Raw genomic sequence first — 12,347 nt, forward strand, 5'->3', positions numbered from 1 at the left:
CCTGCCCACTGTCAGTTTAAAGCCATTCTGTGCAGTAAAGCATCTCAGAGTTTCAGTCATCTTAATTTTATTTAATTCACTGTAATATAATGTGTTTGGTTTAGAGCAGTGGGCAAACTGCTTAAAACTTTGTGAGATGCAGATCTCCCATTCAGCCCCTGAGGCATCAACAGCATCACCTCCAGGCACATTCCTGACTCTCCTACAGTGATGTTGGCAAATCCTTTCCTCTGTGTGTGCACAGGGATGTGTTTGTACTGTCAGCTACAGGGAGATTCAATAATGCCTCTAAGATATTGACCTCACTGTGAGCTTCAGTGTTTCTGGGAGATCACAAACAGCCAAAGATCCCTCTTCCAAAGCCTTTTCCCCCTCTCAAAATTTCTGAGTTCTAAAGTCCACGCTTTGTTTCATGAAGCAAATACAGTTTGATTTTCCCACCTACCTCACAGGGAGATTTTACATCTATAATGTAAGATTTTTTCTTTTTGCAGAACCCATTTGGACAGAAAATACTGTAGAGCTGACAAGTGGTGGGAGGCTTTTGGAACCAAAAAAATTCCTTTCTGGATTTTCCAGTCTAGTAAACCTGCACCATTTATTTTAAAGCACTGCTTTAAAGAGTGACAGTTTGGAGATAACTTTTGACTCCCTGATGGCAGAGCAGCACAGATAAGGGTTCATCTGGGGAAGGAGAGGAGCTGTTTTGTGACTGGCCAGATTTTATCTGACTGAAATGTGGATGTTTGCAGTGCAGATGTGTCCAGAGGATCTGTTCTCCTCTGGTCAGAGGAGGGGAGATATCAGGGTGTGATTTATCTTTGCTTTAGGATGAGAAGAACTGTGTGCCAGACTGTAGGTTGGTGAGTATAAAGGAAGCCCAGGAGGATTCCTCCAGTGGATTTTATCCATGAAGATATAAGGATTTTCAGGGTGTAAGACAGAGGATAGATTAGTGAAAGGGGCTTGGAAATAGATTGTGTTTTATGGATAATCTTGGAGGATAAGTGAAGATGAGGAGAGGCCCTGAATTCTAACCCTTTGTCAAAGCAGACTCCGAACAATTTTGAGGCTTCATCACTGGTTATGGGGAGTACTTTTGTGAAAACTGTTCAAACAGATCTTTCTCACCTACTATCTGTCATTGTGTCCTTGTATATTTGTTCTGAAAAGTCCACTGTCCACCTGCCATCTATTTAGGAAGAACAAACTCCGGGTTCAGCTGTTCCCTCCCTCCCCAAACCCTCACCTACGACCTGTGTGGGGTAATTGCACTGAGCTGGAACACTGAAAACCTCAGCATTTCTAAGCTCCTTCCCCCATCCTTGCTCCTGGAACCTAAAAGCAGTATCTTCCTTCCCCAGGGTTCAGTGCCAGTGTCCTTACCAGGCAAAGGAGCAGCTCTTCAGATTTTCTAGGACATGCTTCCATATGGAAGAAATCTGCAACCAGAACATTAATTTGTATCTAAATATTCTAAAAAAATAATGCCAGAGCATTTACCTGATCACTGGCTGCTTCAAGAAGAAGACTTGCATATTTTTATCCAATATAAAGCACCAGAAATTGTTTCCCTTTAGACCTTAAAGCGCTTTTTGAGTCAACCAGACAAAGCGATGCAAAATGTTATATGGCAATACAAAAACCTTTGCACAGATCCGTGTAGAAACATATCCTGTCCCAGCAGCCTGCATCTAGATTTTTTTTTTAAGTTATATTTTCCTCTTCATTGTTTCTCTCTTTTTTTTTCCTTTGCCCAAATAACGTGACTTCCTGAAACAACCAAAACAGCGGCAGTTTGATAACTGAGCGTTCAAAGACAGGGGTGACGTTGGCACTTGGTCTGCGTGATGCCTTCGTTTCATTCTCTTGTCTTTGTGGCACAAAAAAAATTACACTCTGTGCTGAAAACTGACCCCTTTAACTAACAACAGACATGACATATTGGGTATGGAGATGAATATGTAAACAGAGCTACTGTTTTGGCAAGGTGTCATATATACCACCTTTGTACAAGGTGTTTATTTAACTTTGTCTCGTACAGAGTGTCCTGTACAAATAAACCATCTAAAGGGATGGTCGGAGTAAAAGCCCAGATTTCCTCTTCGTTTTTTTTTTTAATAGTTAATTTTCTAGTGGGAATTAATCTGGGAGGTTAAATTGTAAATGTTTCATGGGCCTCATCAGGTCAGTGGAATAGTAATGAGAAGCAGCAACAGCTGTGAAAGAAATCGTTTTGGGTAAAATTCACACTTAATTTGATAAACCTGCTGCTACTTGTTTTCCCTCATATCTGCCCTTACACTGGTCAAATCTGGGAAAACTTTGGGATGTGATGACTGGCATTATCAAATCTCTGCCATCACTGTGTGTTTGGTTCCCTGGTAGAGAAATAATGACAATGTGGGTCTGTTGTTTCCAAATTTTCACTCTCCTGAGGCAGATTCCATTTTGTTTACCTTTGCAATGTATCTAATGGGTTAACTTGAAAAGGCAGGAAATGGTCACTTCAGAAATCAGGGGAAAGCTGAAGAGCCTGGAAAGAATGACACCACCATCAGCCAAGTTTTCCAGCAGTGGGAAGTGGTTTGGGGGCTCTGAAGATTCAGCTGCTGAAAGTGAAATACTTGGAGAGGGCACAATTTCCTTGTGGTTCTTGGGAACCCCATTAAACCACGAGGACCTCAAATCACTGGTTATTTCTGAAAATACTGGCACTAATCTTTTGAAGGAGTAAAATAGTCAGTTCTTCGGAGGGCCTGCGTGATTTGGGTAGGATTGCAAAAGCATAATGTGATGAAAAATATGGATTTACATTATTCTGGTAACTCTGCTTAATTTTCCTGTCCCAGGGTAAGTTTGTTGTGGAGGAAACTGCTCTGAATTTCACACTGACCGTACATGAGGTATGGACAGCTCCTGCTGAGTAGGTGATGAAAAGTTAACCCTCAACAAAGTTGGTCTTGTAATAATTTTTCTCTTCATTTCATATTTGTAGAAATGTAAAAATTAAGTACCAAAGCCTTAATGACCAATGTATTTTACTTTAATATTTTATTAATATTTTATTTTATTTTTCATCAGAAAGGTCACACAGAAAACAGAGGTTTCTTTTTGGAAAGAAAATTTTTGCTCATGCCTCTCTGTATGATCCAGAGCCTCGTCTGCTGCATAAGCTGAGGAAAAGTCACCCCATTAAGGACTCTTTGAATATACTTACACTCTTCATTTATTTGTTTTCATTGGCTAAAAGATAATAAATCCAACATTAGTTCTGAAATAAGGAAGCAGTCTCTCCTTAGCAGCTTTGTTTATAAAACTAGAGAAGGTAAAAGGGCATTTTCAATCAGATATTTTGTCATTTTAACCAGGGCGTGGAAGGACTGTTGGTACAGTGAAAACAACCTGGTTCTGTGATGTCACTCACTGGTAGTTGTTGACTTTATCAGTGTAGAAACAAGTACCAATTTTATAAAGAAAAAGTGACTTATTTCTAAGATAAATATTTACCAGTAGTTCAAGATTTGAAGTTTCAGTGCTGTGGGTTTTTTAAACTTTTCTTTTGCTTGAGGGAATTATACATCACTACAACAGATGTCACCTCATGGAAGTTGTGCTTAAAGGGGCAACTCTTCACTATCCATAAGGAGGGAACATTGACTCTTTTGGCCAGACCCTCCAACCAGAATGTTTTCTTTGATCTCTGCCTCTTGGCATCGAGGTGAGTTTCAGGTGCTGTGTGGTTTCCATGACACTGTAAACATCACACGCTCTTCACAGAGGTTTTATTTTTTGCAGGTTAAAATGTCTTATCAGGGATCTGGGTACCTCAATTTTCAAGGCCAGTTTGAGAAACCTGAGATCATTTATGAAAAAATAGAGGGTATGAGGAGTTTGCTGTGAACAGCTTGAGGTGAGGTGGTCCTGTGCAGAGAGTAGATTAAGAGGCTCAGAGGCAGTAAATCTGGAAGCTGCAGTGTGGCTTTAATAGGGCTCTGAAGCTGGATTCCAGGAAAAATGGTTGGAGTAATTGAACACCTCTCCTATGAGGAAAAGCTGAGAGAGTTGGGATTGCTCAGCCTGGAGAAGAGAAGGCTTGGAGAAGGGGAGACCTTAGAGCACCTTCCAGTGCCTAGAGGGGCTTCAAGAGAGCTGGAGAGGGACTTTGGACAAGATCATGGAGAGGTGGAATGAGGGAAAATGGCTTCAAAAGGACAGAGGGAAGAAATTCTTCCCTGTGAGGGTGGTGAGGCCCTGGCACAGGTTGCCCAGAGAAGCTGTGGCTGCCCCTGGATCCCTGGAAGTGTCCAAGGCCAGGTTGGATGGGACCTGGGCTAGTAGAAGGTGTCCCTGCCCATGGCAGGGGGTGGAACTGGATGATTCTGTGAACTTACAAACCCTCATTCCTTTAAGGACACTAATTGAGATGCAACAAGTCTAATGGACTCAAATCCAACACAACATCCTTTTGCTGGCCCTGATTACCAGGAGATGTTTGTAACACAGTATGTTTTGTAATGTCCCAATGCCTCTAAAGGACTGGAGAATAGTGACCATCCACAACCTCAAAATAAAATCTTACATGTGTCTGAAAGTGGTCATCCCAAATCAAAAGCCTCCAGAATTGTCAGTTAAGTCTTGGCAGTAATTTGTCTGCTCAGGGGGCTCCCTGCTGTAGGAAGTTAGGTCTCCTCTGTGAGTCTCAGGTAGGATCCATCTAATCTGCTCAGAGGTGTCCACAGGGTGGATATCTCCATGTAAACCTGTGACCTAGGACTATCTGTGAAGCCACTGCTGAGTAATGGGCACAGTACAGGCATGAATTTTTTAGGTGCCTACAAAAGGAATTGGATTTCTGCTTCCCTGCCTGCTGCTGTCTGGGTCTCCATGGATTATACTGGCTATCTGGAATGAATGAATCCCACTGTGTGTGAATAATAAAGCCAGGAAAAAAAAAAATCAATTTTATAGAGCCTTCCACTTGACAAAACAAGTGAATGAAGTGATGGGTGAGAGATTCCTGCTGTCTCCTGCACCCTTCTCACATCTGGCTGCCACTTCACAGCTTTCAGCTGTGAGATGGAGAAACATCTCTGTGGAAGAAAGCACAGGACTGAGCAGCAGGAATTTGCCAGCTTTTGGAGAAAGGGCTACTGATAAAATTAGGTTGCTCACGTGGGCACACAGGAGGCAGATCTGAGCTGGGACCTGGAAGGTGTCCTGGACGTGAGATTTGGTAAGAACAGCACCAGGACTGTGTCACAACCCTAAATCCTGATAAAACACCCAAGATATCTACCTCGTGTGGGTGTTGTGCTTACTTCCTTATCATCATCTTATCACTTGGCAAGAGCTTCCCAATTAATCTAAGAAATATTCTGGGCATTTGTAAAAATACTCCATGCAGCGGAATTCAGCAAATATTTATTGATTGACGAAACACCAGAGAAGAATGTGTAACCAAAAAAAGAATTAAAGTGTTCAGCTCCTCTCTGTAAAATACACAAAGGATTGGAGGTTAAAAGTTATGTTCCACAAACATACCTTTTGCTGAGATGTACTTAGTGTGGTGAGTGGTGTGGATGTGAGCCAAGGCCTCCAGACCTTGGATTCTGGATCGTTGCTGCAGGGAGAGGGGAAAATATCACTTCTGGCTAAGGGAAGGGGGAGGTTCAGGATTTCCAGTTGTACAGGTCTATGGGGAGACAGTTCCCTGTGGATAGATGGGTTTCTGCAAGGTTATTTCCAAAGAGAAGTTGAAATCCAAACCGAAGATGGGAGTTACTGAGCAGCCACTCGCTCAGCTGTGCATATGATGTGAGACATATCAGTGAGATTTTGGTAGGGATTAAATCCTAAACACTAAAAAGGCATCATCATCAGTGGAGGTGCAACAACAAACTAATTTTAGTAACCTCAGTAAAATAAAAAAGTCACCTTAAACCTTGAACATGGAAGGGGTTACCAATCCTTTTACTGCAGAGGTGCAGGATATCACAGATCAATGATTTTTTGTGTTACTGAGAATTTTTCTTGTTTGTGATGCTGTTTTAAGCCGACACTTAGTTTGCTTTACTGACCATTAAATGCAGGAGAAAAACATGCTCAGGGACAAACTCATGCCAAGTGTAAATCTGGAGGTATTCCAGAGCCATCTGGATGCAATCCTGCGCCATTTGCTCTGGGATGGCCCTACCTGAGCAGGGAGATTGGACCAGGAGATCCACTGTGGTCCTTCCAACCTCACCCCAATCTGTGACCCTGTGAAATGAGCTAACACTGTTTTCAGTGGGCTCCACACTTTTGTTTGTCTCAGGTGGGAGGTCTCTCCCTTATACACCGTTAAATTTTGGCTGGGAGAAAGCCCCAGGGTTTGTGTCTTTGTGTCTCACTGCCTGTGACCCGTGGCTGTATTCCTGTTTCTTACGTGGCTGCACCAGATTGCTGAGACGATTTCAAATCTGCTGTCGTGCCTTGTTTACATTTGGTCAACAGAAGTAAAGGGGGGAAAACCATCACAATAGCAAGTTGCAGCTGGTAAATGCCAGTCCCAGCCAGCGTGACAAGTGGGTAATGAATGTTCTGCCATGGCGTGTGAAGAGAGCTGGTCTTTTACGAGCCTTTCAATGCAGAACAGTTTTATTATGACTGACATCCTTCTCAGGGCCGAATTCCTATCACCACATCCTTCCTGAGTCTCTCTTGCTCAGGTCAGTCCCGTAAAACAACCCAGTATAATGCAAAAATTATTATTCCAGTCTGCAAGCCTGACAAACACGTAAAAAACCTGCTCTGGGTTTATTTGTGTTAGTTTTCAGTCAGCAGCAGATGAACATAAAAGGTGAAAATATGAAAATTAGGCTCCTTTCTTTTTTTCAGATACATAACAGTTGAGTCATCTGAAGGAGAAAATAGGTATCTAATGGCTGCTTGCCACGTGCTTTGAGAAATACATAAAATCATAGAATATCCTGAGCTGGAAGGGACTCACAAGGATCATCAGGTCCAGCTCCTGGCTCTGCACATGATAACCCCAAAAATCACACCCTGTGTCTGTGTGTATGAGTAGCAGAGGGCACAGAAAGAGGAATCAGAATGATAATTATTATATTTCTTCTAATTTTGAGTGGAATCCATTAGGTTTTATGCAACAGTGTCAAGGCACCCACTAATTTTTAACAGAATAGTTAATAGGAAAACAACACGATGAGTGAGAAACTATATTAGGAGCTATGAGGAAAGGCTGAGAGAACTGGGACTGATCAGCTTGGAGAAGAGAAGCTTCAGGGTAACCTAATTTTGGCCTTCCAGTGCCTGGAGGGAGCCAACAAGAAAGACGGAGAGAGAGAATTTACAAGAGCATGGACTGTCAGGACAAGGGGGAATGACTTCAAATTGCCAGAGAGTAGGTTTAGATTAGATATTACAATGAAAATCTGGGCTGTGAGGGTGGGCAGGCCCTGGCACAGGTTGCTCAGAGAAGCTGTGGCTGCCCCTGGATCCCTGGAAGTGTCCAAGGCCAGGTTGGACAGGGCTTGGAGCAACCTGGGCTAGTGGAAGGTGTCCCTGCCCATGGCACGGGGTGGAACTGCGTAATTTTTAAGGTCCCTGCCAACTCAGACCATTCCAGGAACCTGTTGGAGCCTTCTCTAACAGCACCAATCTGGATTTAAATTCTTCTAATAATTTGTGCTCTCCAGATACACATTTGCTCCTCTACTTCCTCCTTTCAAGTATTCTCAGCTGCTGAGAGCAAAGAAAGGCACTTTGTAACTTACACTATAAAAACAGCGCTGATTTTTTTCTCTCTCCTTGTTTTTACCACTTTGCATCTTCCATGTTTAATGTGTAACTGAATTAGGAAGCTTCTTTATTTTGTGGACTCTGACAGCAAAATGTCAGTGTGGTCTGAGAGAGGAGGTGATTTATGAGGTTTCCAGGATGCAGGCAACAGGTGACTTTGGAAAGGAAAGGAAAGAAACCATGTTCCTTGCTTGAAAAAATAATCAAGTACAAGTAAAGCCATACAGAGAATATATGTTATCTACAATCGTTCCAGAAAGCGTTTCCTACAGAACAACAATTACAAGTCATTGTGAGTCCCTGGGGAACAGCAGTCAAAAACATCAGCACTTAATTACTAGAACTTCCTAAATCAACCTTCTTTGGCATGACATGAAGTGAATGAGAGCAATAAAAGCAAGGAAGTGCATTGTGCTTTGTCCTGTCCAACTCCTGTTCGGACAGGCGTAGGTCACAAGCACAAATGTAACCAGGCATGAATTGTTGGTTTGGTTTTGATTTTGATTTGTTTTTCCTTTTTTTTTTTTTTTTTTTAAATATTTTAACTCCTGGCCTTGGGTTAAATTAAATCAGCATGGAAAGGCCAAGGTGAAACTTGGGGCCAGGTCTTGAGGCTGCGTACATCCTCTGAGTTGCACCATGGCCACACCTGCTCCAGTAAAGCTTCCAAGTACAGGAAAAGAATGTCCTGCAATGGCTGGTAAAATAAAGGGGGGAAACTGAGCAATCTGTTCTTATTGGGGTCCTCAAAGCTTGTGCTGGGGTGCTGCTAAATTTTACGATATGCAGCTCGTGTAGGTTCTCTTTTGCCTTGCCTAAATGGTGGTCAGTGCTGTGCAGATTCTGTGGCTGCTGGAGTGAGTCTGCAAGGAAGAGACAGTGTATCCTCATGGTTGTAACCAGCTTTTGGAAAAGGAAAATGTTCTATGTGGACCCTGCTTCAAAATCGATTTCTTTGCTTTAAAACCAATCTACAATATTTTCTTGATGAAGCAATTACTGCTGGTTCTCACTGATCTCTTCATTCTTGCATTTATATCTCCCAGTGGGGTGGAGAAGGTGATTCTCCAGCTGATTTGGTGATTCTTCTTGGGAAAAGGAGTTTTGAGTAGGGATGTGAATGGGGTAGAGTTGCATCACAGACCTTTGGCTCAGACTGAATGAGGAGACCCGGAGGAAAGACTCGTGTTTTAATTGGAGGGAGGGAGCCACAGCAATAAATGCGACAGAAATTGTATATCAGGAAGAGTTTTATAGGTCCTCAAATCTTCATAGATGTGGGTGAGGAGAAGGTGGTGATTGATATAGGGTGGCTGGAAGGAAGAGATCATGAGACGTTGGTCAGACAGGGCTCCCCAGACCTTGGGAAATTATTTTTGGATCTGCGGATGAGCAAATCATGCTCAGTGCCATACAAGGCTGGCCAGAAGAGCAACAAGCCAGGCAGCAGGCAGGATGTTTCCCTCATCTGTTAAGCATATTTGATTAAGAGCTAATCACTGAAAACACAAAGGCTCATCAAGGAGTTGAGGAACTGCAATTAGGTGGAGAAACCCCCAAATTGTAATTAGTGCCAATGGAGTTCTTTGTCTGTCACTCCTGGGGCTGCCCTGGGAGGGTGACCAGCCCATGCTCAGGGCTTTGACCCATGGAGAAGTCTTGGCTTGGCCAAAGAAGTTCTTCCCAGGGGGATCTTGACAGCTGTGGGGTTTACTGCCTTCAGAGGGACCGGGATCTGAGTGGGATGCAAAGGAGGGGCATTTGAGGATTCTGTAAAACCCACTGTGCAATATTCTACAGGAATTGTGGGAGTGTGTGAGAGCTCGGGGGGATGGACCAATCAATGTGATCTGGGGAGGAGCAAGTGTGGGAAAACAGAGAGGTAAAGGGATAAAAACCTCGACCATGTAAAACCAGGGCTGGCCACACTCTGTGCTTGACGTCTCAGTCTGTCCTGTCTCCTCATTAAGCTCCATTTCCAGATACTTTCCTGGGCGAGGGGCTCCCTATCCCTGCGCACAGGTACGTGTGGGGTCTGAGATCCAGCAGCTGGAGAAGGGGCTGTGGCTCATGGGGCTCCTGTGTTTGTGGGTCCAGGAACTGGAGAGACCAGGGTGTGAGTGTTTCCCTAAGGAGCTGCAGCCCTGCACGGGTGCACCCATGGATATGCACAGTTTGTTAGAGAACCTCAAACCAGAGCAGCTGGTGAGAAGGGTAAGAGGTGTGGGAGGTGGGCATGGGGGAGACCATGGCCCTGGGGCAAATACTGGAGGGACCAGAGGGTTGGCAACTTGGCTGCTGGAGGGTCTGAATGTCTGAGGCAACTACTGGAGAGACTGTGAGTGTGTGGAAAACACACAGAGAACATCCTATCTGGGTTAGTAGAGCCACACTGAGCTGTGGCAGCCTCACATCCACTGGGCTCTTGGATCCAGCTGCCTCTGGCATCCATCATCATGACCTGGGGTGCCTCAGTCATCATCCATGGGATCCTCACTGAACCTTATGGTGATCAGCTTTTAGTCACATCACGTGGTGCAAGTCACTAAAGGAGAGATCAAGGTTTTGGATACTTGTTTTAAGCTGTTTTAAAAAAAGAGGAAATAAATGTGACAACATTTTTGGGGGCTTTTAACAGCACTACTGGACAGCTGCAGCCCCCTGAGGACTCCCTGTGCTCTGGATCTATGGGATGGGAATTTGTTGCTACATCAACAAGAGATCCTGAAAGGGGTTGTAAGACATCATGTGCTAACTCTAGAAACTCAGGAAAACCTGCTCTGGTCCTTCATTCCACTGTAGACACATGTGAAAGTCACGTTACCACTTAGTAGATTTCAAATTTCCCCTTCCGTGAGATCGTCTCTTGTACTTTTCCCTTGATAAATGATTCATGATTATTATTTTTTCCCCATGTCTCTACAGATCTGGAAGTGTTCGAGGCCAGGCTGGACAGGGATTGGAGCAACCTGTTCTAGTGGACAGTGTCCATGCCCATGGCAGGGAGTTGGAATGAGATGGTCTCCAGAGGTGCCTTCCAACCCCAACCAGTCTGGGACTGTGTGTAATTCTGTGGATAATGGGTTTCTGATTTAATATTTCCTATCATCTTCTCCATAATAAAGGTGAACAGTTATGAAATGCCATACCACTATATTGTACCTCACATCCAATATTAATCACAAATCCAACATTAAATATCATGTGCCAGAACTAGGGTTTTATTGTTGATTCTGGGCTCCACTGCACCCCAGTGAAACTCTGACTAATACCAGGTTCTGCTTTGCTGTGAGTTTTAATAGCAAGTAATACAAAAATATTCTCTTTACCACAAAATATTTGACATCTAGACAGATACAAGAAAAGAGAATTTATATTGTGGACACCTTGAGTCTGTGATCAAAATCCAAAGGGAAGCCACTGCCCACAGTCCTACAGCAAATGAAGGTTGATTCTTTTCTTCTGTTCTTCATATTCAGAAATATTTTATACTTAGATGTTCTTACCTGCTGTTCACCAGTGCATGACCTTTATTTCCATTTGTGCTTTGTGCTTTTGAGTTTATTGCTAAGGATTTTGAAAATAAAGGACTTTTTTTTTGAATGAACAAGCTAAAAAACACCTCTTGATCAAGGCTTCCTAGGAAGAACCTGATACTCATGGCCAGTTGTTGTGCTAAATAAGTCTGCAAACCATACAAAAAAAAATGTAAGTCTGAAGACAGAGAACTGGAGAAGCAAACCACAGAGATAGGGAAAGGGGTGGTTAGCCAGAAGATCTGATCTGTTTTTAAGTCAAAACCACGGCTATCGTGTTTCTTGTGCTCACTTCTGTGTTCAAAAACAAGTGTCCCCTTTGGGTGAAGCAAAACTGCATTTTGTTTACTGCAGCACTGGCCTGTTTGCCATTTCATACCAAAAATGGAGCAAAATGAGGCAAGAGCTTTCCTTTTTTCAAGCCCTCACGACAGACACACAGTTCCCTCGGGCTGTGAGCCTGAGTGCTCAGTGCTGGGCTGGGCTGGAGGACACAGGACACAGACTGATACCTCAGCAGCAGAACTGGGCTCAGTGCTGTTTATCTCTTGAGGTAGAATAGCTCAACAATAATTTTAATCAGAATATAATTTTAATAATAATTATAATATAATTTTAATAATAATTATAATAATTTTTTCATTTATTCCTGAAAGGCTTAATCTGATATTATCACCCTACACATCTTTTAGGTTTAGATGGCCCCCTCCTGACCTACCTTTTGCCTTAGGAATACACAAACACACTTCCCAGAGAGGATCACCGCACACAAGATGGGTCATGATTTCAGATGAGTTTCCCTCATGCTCTTTTTGAGCTTGCAGAGCCTGTAACTACTCATTCCAGCCTCAGGATCAGTGTCATTTACGCACGAGAAGCCCTTTACGATCTCAGGGCTCAGCAGGCTCTTTTCCAGCTGGGATTTTTGAGCAATTCCAGTGCAGTGTGTAGGAAACGGCCTCTGGTGACATCACTCTGCTTTCAGTGGCAGTGCCAGCATGTGCCAAG

Source organism: Myiozetetes cayanensis, unplaced genomic scaffold, assembly GCF_022539395.1.
Source record: "Myiozetetes cayanensis isolate MyiCay16 unplaced genomic scaffold, myiCay2020 scf1, whole genome shotgun sequence".
NCBI classification, from domain to species: domain Eukaryota; kingdom Metazoa; phylum Chordata; class Aves; order Passeriformes; family Tyrannidae; genus Myiozetetes; species Myiozetetes cayanensis.